Source organism: Martes martes (genome assembly GCF_963455335.1).
Source record: "Martes martes genome assembly, chromosome: 9".
Lineage (NCBI taxonomy): Eukaryota > Metazoa > Chordata > Mammalia > Carnivora > Mustelidae > Martes > Martes martes.
In genome coordinates this window covers 109430066-109441488 of record NC_137896.1, presented here as the reverse complement: position 1 = coordinate 109441488, position 11423 = coordinate 109430066, and positions in this window count along the sequence as shown.

Genomic DNA, 11423 nt, shown 5'->3' with positions numbered 1-11423 from the left:
TAACTTAGTGTCTGGGTTGGGGAATGGAATGCATGAGTGAATTTGTCCTGTGGCTCAACCCCCTTCCTACAGATAAAAAGCAGAGTTAGCCTCACCAAACCATGGGAGTGAAGGTGAGGCAGGAGTGGTTCCCCAAAGGAAAGTCTAGAGAAAAGATGCTGTACAAACAAGACCAATAAACATTCACCACAGTAAGTTATGGGGGAAACAAAGGCAGAGAAAATTATTAATTTCCTTACTATCTATAGCCCACTGACAAATCCCTGAAATAGACAGAGTGACATTCCTCTAAGAACTCAGCTGCTTCGATGTTTATACATTGTTAAGGGCAAAAGGCAATCTTAGCCCAACATCCAGGATCCTGTAAGTCTACTTTAACATATAAAAATTTCCCTTGGAAACTTCCTTTATCTCTACTCCCACCCCCACCAGGATACATGTTGGCAATCACCGCCCCTCCCCAAGCATATGACCCACTGATACACATCTGAAGGGTCTCATGACTCAGGTTTTATTAGACAGTAATAAAGGATCTTTTCCCAACCATAGCTAGCCTCCTCAAGGTCCTGGAAACCTTGCTTCCAAAATTCCTTAGAGACTTACACTACCCCTAACTCCCTCCCAACTTGAAAGTATATAATGGGCCATTCTTCATGACCCCATTGCAGCTCTTTCTGCACATGGGTCCTGTCCCTGTGCTTTAATAAAATCACCTTTTTGCACCAAAGACATCTCAAGAATTCTTTCTTGGCTGCTGGATCCAGGCCTCACCTATATTCAAAATTCCAGCAGTAAGTAAGTGAGTTAAGTGGCTTATGCACAATCCTAAAGCATGGTACCATGCTGCCATTGTTCTTATCTTGCATAGGATATGGCATTCTATAATCTTTTAGGATAAAGACATACTTAATCCTTTATCAAAGTTCTTAAGATATAGGGTCAAAATCTTGGAAGAGGGGGCACTTGGGTAGCTCAGTCCAATAAGCATCCCACTCTTAATTTCAGCTCAAGGTCATGATCCAGAATCACGAGATGGAGTCCTGCATTCGACTCTGTGCTCAAAAGGGAATCTGCTGGAGATTCTCTCTCTCCTTCTGCCCCTCCCCCCTCACATGCACAAGCACTTTCTCCCTCTCTCTCAAATAAATAAATTAATTAAAACAAATCTTGAAAAAGGGGCACAGGACTTAAAAGTGTAGATTATGTCTCAGGCTTTAGGTCTGGATTAGAAGATTGCTAAATCCAGCTTCGTTTCCTTTTAGTTGGATCCTGGTGTTGGAAATGAGAGTTTGTCTACAGAAAGCCAAGTTGTTTCCCCTGAGCTTAGATTTTCTTCAGGATTGTTGCATTTCTTCCAAAGATCTATAATGCAAGTTGATAGAGTTAGAAAATTACATCTAAGGGAAGGGCATCTTTGGATACCTGAACCTTGTTAGCATTTCATTTTCGCAGGAAACACAGAAGCTACAGTATCTGAGAAACAGTATCTGAGAAAAATAGATAATACTTAAAAATTGACCAGGAAAGGTATAATACTTTTAATACTTAAAAATTGACCAGCCAGGGACGCCTGGGTGGCTCAGTTGGTTAAGCGGCTGCCTTCGGCTCAGGTCATGATCCCAGCGTCCTGGGATCGAGTCCCACATCGGGGTCCTTGCTCGGTGGGAAGCCTGTTTCTCCCTCTGCCTCTGCCTACCACTCTGTCTGCCTGTGCTCGCTCGCTCTCTCTCTCTAACAAATAAATAAATTAAAAAAAAATTAAAAAAAAATTGACCAGCCAGCCTCCTCTGCTCTAGGAGGCTGGCAGTCATGGGTGAGACCTTGTCTAGACACTGCCTGATTCCAGACAGACCGTGAGGCTGATTAAGATCAGGGAGGCTGGAGGAGGCGGGGTGTTGAGTCCAGCAGTGCTCCTGAAAATCAGAGTTCAAAGTAACACTTGGATCAAATAAATGTTTCTTATACTGCTCCTCAAAGGCATATGTATGTTATCAAGCCCATGTAGGAGGGCCAGTCAGATCCTATATCTTAATCAAGGTCATTATCAGACCAGAGCACAGGTGAAGTTTTAAGTGAGGTTGTTATCCAGGGGCTGGTACCAAGAAGTGGGACTCATGTGTTATAGAGATGAAAAAGACTTTAGAAGTCAGCAGCTCTATGGTTTTCACCCCCAGTTTTAGATTTTTTGCCCTGGGGTGGCACTACAAAGAAAGTCCCTCTCCACATTCTTGCCCCTTTCTCAAGGGTAGAAGGTGCTCCAAAAGCTTCCAAAGCTTTGTGTTTTAAGTGCTAGAATCCTTTCTTCAGAGGTAATCTCACATGGAACCCCAAAGCCAGCAGAGGAGCAGACGTGGTTGGAACAGGGAGAAAGACCTGGAACCCTGCTGGGTAAGCCCCCACAGAGGCTGCATGAAACCCAAGGGTCCCAGAGCAAATTTGGGGGCTCTGATTTCATTCCCAGCCATTTCTTTACTTAGTTCTCAGGGAAAATGACTTGGCTGGTCACTGTCTCACTCCTGTCTTCTGGGTCACCACTTTATCTTGATTCTCCTACTTCATCAATCTCTTTGTTCCATCTCCTTTGTTGCATGGTCTTTGTTTTCCTGACTCTTAAACGTTGGAATATTCTGGAATGAAGTTTTGGGGCCTCTTCTCCTGCTGTATTTACTCCCCAGGAGATCTCATCCAGCGCCAACCAACTCTAATGTTATGTGCAAATGACTCTTAAATTTATATCTCCAATCCCAATCTCTCCACTAACTCAAGACATCTCCATTGGGATGGCCTAAGAGCACCTCAAGTGAAGATCTGTGAAACTGAACTCATGGTTCCACGCAATCCCCCAAATCTTTTCCTTCCTATCTCAGTTAATGGAAATTTTTGACCCAGTTGATGATTCCTCTCTCAGTTCAGAACACTAAAAAATCCTGTTTGCTTTTATACTATGTCCTGAATCTGTTCACTTTTGAGCACTGCTTCCATTCTGGGTCAAGGCCATCATCTCTCACTGGGCTCCCCTACTCCATCCTTGCTTCCTTAGATTCCTGTCCACACCGACTCCAGAGCCTTTTACATTAAAATCACGTCATATTACTGCTTGATCAAAACCCTCCAAAGGCCCCTTATTTCACTTGAAATAGAATCCAGTGCCTCCACCATGGCTGGTCAGGCTCCATGTAATCTGGCCTCTGAACCTGTCAGATCTCACCTCCCACCGCTCTTTTTCTCATTCATTTCACCCTGGTCACACTGACCTCCTGGCTTTTTCCAAACAAGTTGAGCATGTTCCTGAGTCACCCAGGGAGCAGATGTAGCAATAAATCACAGCTCATGAGCCAGGAACCTGATACCGGGTTAGGAGCTGTCTGTGCCTGGTCTCCTTTCCCAGGGTCAGCTAGAGGCAGGCTCTGGGCTCAAGGCTGACACCTAGCTATCAGTTTCCAGCAGGTTCTGAGACCACTGTCTCAGAGAACTGGCTGATTCGGAGCCAGAAAAGCAACAAGCTTCAATGAGTCCAGAGAATTCTGTACCCTTTCGAAGGAAGGATGTTTTAGGAGAGCTCAGGGAAGGGAGATGAGAGGTACAGGATATGAGATAAAGTGGAATGAAGAATCACAGTGTGGGTATCTTTCAGCACTGGGTGGAGTTCTAGGGTGAGATATAGACTTGGGTGGGAGGCAAAAGGCAAGAAGAAGTTGACAGAAGAGGGAAGAGCAGCGACAAGAGTTGAGGTTCCTTAGGCTTTGAGCGAGAAGCCTGCCTTCAGCTCCTCAGAATAGTCACACACACGATTTCTTGTGTGCCAGCAAGGCCTTTGGGTTTAGAGTGTTTACTCTGTGGTAGCAAAGAAGGCCCAAGAAGATTTGCATAGGCAGATCTATAGCATCAACTAAAGAGTTTCTGACTCATCCCTGTGACCCTGTGACTGAGTCACCCCTGTGACTCCCTCCCACATCTTTCAACAGGGGAAATGCCAGATGGTGAGGTTTCTCCATTTTCTGCCTCCCTGTTCTGGACCATTTTCCTTCCTGGGAGGTGGTGGAAGAGGAGGTAGTGGGCAGGGGGTGGGGGGTGGCCTGGAGGAGGTTCTGCATCCTCCTGGTCCCCTCACCCCTTCCTCCTTCCTATTTCTCTCTGTTAAACTCTAAGTTTCCACTTTGACCAGAAAGTGTGGATAGCAGGGTTTGTGATATGATAGCAGGGATTTTCTGTTGTTTTTTGTTTTGTTTTGTTTTGACACAGAGAGAGAGAGAGAGAGAGAGAGAGAGAGATCACAAGTAGGCAGAGAGGCAGGCAGAGAGAGAGGGGGAAGCAGGCTCCCCTTCGAGCAGAGAACCTGATGAGGGGCCTGATCCCAAGACCCTGAGACTACAACCTGAGCCGAAGGCAGAGGCTCAACCCACTGAGCCCCTGAAAAACATTTTTTAATCAAGAGATTCAACTCTGATAATGGTGGAATTTCAAACATGGATCTGTATAAATCAGGTTGTAGAGTTGAAGCTTTGAAGTTATTTCTGTGTTCTCAGAAATTAATTCCTGGACATTGATTCCTCCTTAGGGCCAGTTCAGCATGTTGTCCTCAAGGACTTAGGGCAAGAGCCTTGAGGGGGGCAATTGGTTTTGAACCTCAAGTTGTAGGGTGCTCCAGGTCCCCGAGTCTGTCCTTTTTCCCCGTGTTCAGTGCACCATCCTCTACATGCTGCTGAGCTCCCACAAGCTGCACAATACCTTGACAGTTTTCCCAGACAGCTGGCTTGAGCTTTCTCTTGTTCTGTGTTTTGGTAGCGTTGGGTAGGGCACAATCTGTGGGATCTGTTTGGATTGGCAGTTCTCCCTCTGGACACGGAGCGTATCAAAGCAGCAGACAGGCTGCCTGTCTGAGCCATTTTCCTGACATCAGTGCTACTGCTCTGGCTGCTCCCAGGCCTACACAGTAATCATGCGAAGAGGGCTGGGAATGGTTGGGCATTAAGTACAAAGGAACAAAGCCCTCAGAGGTGTATAATTTTTTCACATTGATTCAGAGAACCAAATAAAGTTGCTGGAGAATAGAATATTCCTGGCTTGTGTGCCCATTGAAATTGGAATCTGTTTTATTGCACTTTTCTGTTCTCTTCCAGTTCACTGGTGGCTCTTTCTCAGGCTCTTTTGCTGATTTCTCTTTGTCTCCAGACTGGGTAAGATTAAAGTCATGGTGCAATCCTTGGTCCTCTCGTCTTCTCTGTCTCACTGAATCCATTGTGGACCTCACCCAGCTTCAGGTTTTTAAGTACCTCAAGTATGTGGATGACTCCCAGAGCTCTCAGCTGCCCTCCAGTCTCATATCCAACTGCGTACTGAATAGCTCCGTCTCAGTGTATGGTAGCTTCATTCTTCCCATGGCTCAACCAAAAACACTGGAGTCATTCCTGACTCCTCAGTTTTTTTTTTGTATCCCATATTCAATTAGTCAGGAAATAGCTAGACCAGGTCTATATTCAAACTGCATCCAAAATCCAGTCACGTTTCACCACCTCCATTGTTACCACGCTTATCCAAGTCATCATTATTCCTGCCTTGAAGAGTGTAAAACCTTCTTATCCTCTTATCAAATGTTACCAAGTCTTCCTGCTTCTACCTTAGCTCCTTCAGTCTATTCTTAATGGAGCAGTAAGAATAATCCTTTGAGTAGGTCAGATTGTGTCCCTCAAACCCCTACAATAGTTTCTTATTTCACTCAGAGTAAATACCAACATCTTTCCAGTGGCCCATTTGTCCCCCTGTGATCTGTCTCCTAAAACCACTCTGATCTCATCTCTGACTAGGCTCCCCGCTTTGTGCACTCTGCTCCAGCAACATTAGCCTCTTTGCTGCTTCTGGAACATGTCAGACTTGATCCTACCTCTGAACTTTCACACAGGTTGTTCCCTCTCCCTGGAGTACTTTCCCCCAAACTAAATTTGTGAAGCAGTGGGGTTCAACTCCAAATATTAGATGTGTATATTTGTAGGGATTTTGTGGGAGTCCCCTTTCCCCAGAAGTTTAAAGTTTCACTCAGTTTATAATATGTAATTTGGCTGTTGGATAATAGGGTGGATCCAAGAGTTTCTGGTTTCCAGCAATAGAGAAGTGAGAGAACAGGAACCCCAGCCCACTCCCTGGGCTTGAGTAACTAGAAACCACACTGGCTGGCAGATTATGCAGAGGCTCTTAGTGTTCCATGAAGTGAAATTTGTGGCATTTCTTATTGGTTGTATGGGCAGGTTATGTTGCTTCTCCGGATCTTGGTGTCCTCACCTTCAAACTACAGGGATTCAACTTAATGATCTGTTGGGTCCCTTTGTGCACTAAGATTCTATGCAGTCATAAAGCCTAATATTCAAGAACCTGGCCTTTGGAGATCAAACTGAGTTCAAATCCTGGCTCTACAATGGAAAGGATATTCAACTGTGAGCAGGTTATACACTCAGTTTTCTCATTTCTACTCACTTGCAGGCTTTTTATGATGATAAAATGAAATAATATGTAAGAAACTGCCTTGTGCCCAGCATGCAATCATTCAATGAAGGATGTTGGCTTCTATGACCTTACATAGGATTTGCTTGGCATTGTTTTCAAAGCACATTTTCTCATGCAAATCTCACAACTGTGTTAGGTCAGCTGGGTGGCTGTTGTCACCATTATTTTACCAATGAGAAGAGGGAAGCTCAGAGAAGTCAAGTCATTCACAGAGCTATTGTGTGATAGAGCCGCAGCCTTGCCAGATATGGTAGGGGAAGCAAGAGGTGCATCAGTCAGACATTCAGTGAGGAGATTCTACTTGAACTCACTTGCCCAGAAGGACAGACCTTGACTCACAATCAATATGTGAGAAAATTATCTAGAAATAATACAAAAGGAAAAGCCAATTGCAAGAGGGATGATTTGTCTGGGGAAGAGAAAATACTTTCTCCTTCTTGGACAGTGAAATGGCTTCCTCCCTTCATTTTGTTGTTCTGTGGTCCTGTGACATTGCAGTATCAGATGCTGTTAATGTCACCATGGGACTCTCACTATCCCATTAGTGTCTGTTTTGGGGCTCCTGTTCTCCAACAGAATGTTATTTTTTTTTTGAGAAATTATTTTTTAGGAGAGTATATCTTTAATGTTCTTAACACACACACGCACATATTTTTATTTTGTGAGGTGATGGAAGTGTTAACTAACCTTATTGTGGTAATCATGTCACAATGTATAAATGCATCTAATCATCAGGTTGTATATCTTAAATTTACACAATGTTGTGTACCAATTACATCTCAATGAAGCTGGGAAACAGTTAAAAATATAAAAAAATTATTCCTTTGTTTTCTATTCAATAAAGTAATACATGCTTATTGCAGAAATGTTGAAAAATACAGAATGGTACAAAGAAAAAAACACTAATCTCAGAAATTATCACTATTACCATTTCCTACATTTCATTCCAGATTTCTTTCTAGGGACAGAGATAGACATCAATTTTATTTAATCATTATCCTAAAATGTTTTGTTTTATAGCCCTCATTTTGCACTTAAAAATCTTTGTATGAGGGGCACCTGGGTGGCTCAGTGGGTTAAGCGACTGGTTTCAGCTCAGGTCCTAATCCTGGAGGCCCAGGATTGAGTCCTGAGTCAGGCTCCCTGCTTACCCAGGAGTCTGCTTCTTGCTTTGTCCCTCGCCTTGCTTTCTCTCTCTCTCTGTTAAATAAATAAATAAATAAAATCTTTTAAAAATCTTTACATGAGTATTTCTTTGTGTTATTAAAATGGTTGGAAAACATTATAGCTTAAAATGGATGCTTGATGGTTCATTATACACAAATACCAAAATCTATTTAACCCATGTCACAGTGTTGGACATGAAGTCTTTCCAATATTTCACTTCCATAAATGATACTTGATGAAAATATTCACATGTAACCTTTGTCCACATCTCGTATTATCTCCTTGACACAGTGTTTCCTGTGTAAGAAGGCAGCAAGGTTTAATCCATGTTGGCAGCCGCCAAGCAACAGCCCTTTGCAAGGGCCTGGTGCTGCCAGTAGGTGTCAGCTTGGCCTTGTGTTTTCTCCTTTTACTGATTTTCCTCAGGAGTGTTTTTGAAGGCCAGGGATGGAATAAAGGTGTGAGTCAATGGAATTCAAGTTTAGATATTAAAATCTCCCACAAGAGACACAAATCAGCAGTGCCTGAGGGCTGCATACCTGGCTATTTTGCTCTCTGTCCGTTTGATTTCATCCAACCCAGCAGCATCTTTGCTGCTGACCTGATTCTGAAAAAGTGTTCAATCTGGATCGCTGGCAAAACTCCATCCTTCAGACTCTCTAGGAAAAAAAACCACACATAAATGTAAAACAAAACAAAACGACAACAAAAATCTACTGCTTGTTGAGTGCTTTCTCAAGGCATAGAGTAGTGGAAAATTCACGACAATTTTAGGAAATAAGTGTCATTAACATCATTTTCTAGATAAGGAAACTGAGGCTCAGAGATGCTAAGTTGGCCAAGGTGCCACAACTAGTTGATGGCTTATAGCAGCATCTGGCCCAGGTGTATTTATCTCTGAAGCCTGGAATTTTGACAATTTTCCTATGCTTTTTAAGAATATAGCTTCTGAGGCAATGCCCTAAGCCTATTGGACCAGAACATCTGGGCACAGGGCCCTAGAATTTGCATATAAACACCTTTTGGAAGATTTATATGTGCATTCGAAAGACACCCATTTCATCTGTCCTATGACCAGCTGAACCAACTGGAGGTCATGACTAAGAGAGTCTGTGTTGACCTTGGTGGTCTGAGTCTGGAATCACTAGTTTGAGCCCCACTTTACGTCAGCTGCAAAGGTCTTGAAATACTCTAAGGTTCACTTGGCCCACAACATATAATATGTTTTGAGAGCTTTGTTGCTTCAGCAACCATTTTCTTTCTTTTGTCAAAAAAAGATTCTCTGAAACTCTTCATTCCTTAGCAGACCAGCAGTGTGGCTTATGGACCGGGCCTGTGCTTCCAAGCCAGACAGGCCTGGCTTTGCTTCAGCTGTGCTACTGACAATCTCTTTGATCCTGGCCAGATGATCTAAGCTCAAAGTCTCAGTATCTTCCTCCCAAAAATGGGTATAGTCACACCCACATCATAGAGTTGACATAAATACTAAATAAGTTATTAACCATAAAAGTGAGACATTCAGCACTTGTCTCATAATAGATGATTAGGAAATGATAGGAAAAAAATGCATTTGATTAAATAATAGGGACAGAAAAAAGTTATTTTAAACATAGAAAACTGTCTTTTTTCTAGCTACTTAAAAGCAACTTTATTGAGATACATTTACATATATATCATAAAGTTCATTCATTGTAAGCATACAGTTTGATGACTTTTAGTCAATTTATTGAGTTGAGCACCATTGCCACAATCCAGTTTTAGAATATTTCCATCACCCCAAAGGGTTCCCCCCTGCCTGTTCACATTCATTCATCATTTACCCCCAGACCCAGGCAGCCACTGATCTACTGTCTGTCTCCTTACATTTTCCATGTCTTGATATTTCATATAAATGGGATCCTACTATATGCAGAAATACCTTAGTGCCTTGCACACTGTTGGTAGGATGTAAATTTGGGCAGCCGTTATAGAAAAGGGTATGGAGTTTCCTTAAAATATTAAGATAGAGTATAAAATAATAAATATTTACTATTTAATAAAATATTAAAATATTAATAAATAATAAATGAAATATTAATAAAATTAATAAATAAAAATATTTAAAAATATTAAAAATAGAGTTACAATGTGGCCCAGTGATTTCACCTCTGGACATGTATCGAAATGGTATCTGCCCCACCCTCTCATATTAATTGCGGCATTATTAACAATAGCCAAGACATGGAAACAAATTAAGTATCTATCAGTGGCTGAATGGATAAAGAAAATGTGATATACAGTTGATCCTTGAGCATCGCAGGGTTGAACATGGATTTTTTTTTTTTTTGGTATGGTTTTATAAATGTATTTTCTCTTATGATTTTCTTAGTAACATTTTCTTTTCTCTAGCTTACTTAATTATAAGAATACAGTATGTGGTACACCGAACATGGAAAATATGTGTTAATCAACTGTTTGCATTGTTGGTAGGTCTTCTAGTCAAACTAAGCTATTAGCAGTTATATTTTGGGGGACTCAAAAGTTACGTACTGATTTTTGACTATGCAGGGATTGGTGCCCCTAACCCCCACCCACGTTGTTCAAGAGTCAACTGTATAACCTTCATTCTACTCTCTGCTTCTATGAGTTTGGCTTTTTTCAATTTCACATATGAGGGAAATAATAGGGTACTTGGCTTTCTCTTCTGACTTATTTCACTTAGTACAATGGTCTCAAAGTCCATCCTTGTTGTTGCAAATGGTAATATTTCTCTCTTTAATGGCTGAATAATATTCATATATATGAATATATATATAATATATGAATATATATATAATATATGAATATATACATCCCACACTTTCTTTATCCATTCATCAGTCAGTGGACAATTAGAGGGGGTATAGCTCAGTGGTAGAACATTTGACTGCATCAGTCAGTGGACACTTAGATTATTTTCACATTTTGGCTGTTGTGAATAATGTTGCAATGAACTTGGGAGTGCAGATATATTTTGATATCCAGTTTTCATGTCCTTGGATAGATATCTAGCCATGAGATTGCTGGGTCACATAGTAATTCTACATTAATTTTTTGAGGAATCTCCATACCATTTTCCATATTAGCTATACCAATTTACATTCCCACTGACAAGAAAAGGGTTCCCTTTTCTCTTCATACTTGTCCACATTAGTTATCTCTTGTCTTTCAGATAATGGCCATTTTATTTTCAAGCCTGGTTAAACTTTTATTTACTTCGCCATAACTTCAGAATTGTTCACTAAACATATTTAACATAATTCATATTTTATATTTGATAATTCTAATGCCCACATTAATTGTGGATAGGAATCAGTGTTTTTTTCTATCAACTCTCAATTATATTGGCTTGTTTTCATGTTTTTTAAAAAAAGGTTATATTTGTTGGTGATTTTTAAGTTATGAGCTCATGTCCCTGAGAACTTTTAATTGTACAGATTCTTTGAGGACCAGATTATGTTGCATTCTTTCAGGGAGGATTTATACTTGGCTCTTCTGTGTGACTAGTGGCACTACCAGTTTGGGATGACTTTAAATTTGCAACTTGGATGTGCTTTGACCATGTGCATACTACAAATTCCAGTCCAAACCCAACTGGGAATCAGTTTATGGATGTAAATTCTCAGAGAATATACTTTTTTCCCCTTTAGGTCCATAACTAAAAGTCAAGGTTTTTTACAGTCTATCTTTGTGAGTTATTGCTTTCCTTTCTCTGAGAATATCGTCTCATAAGGGCTCAT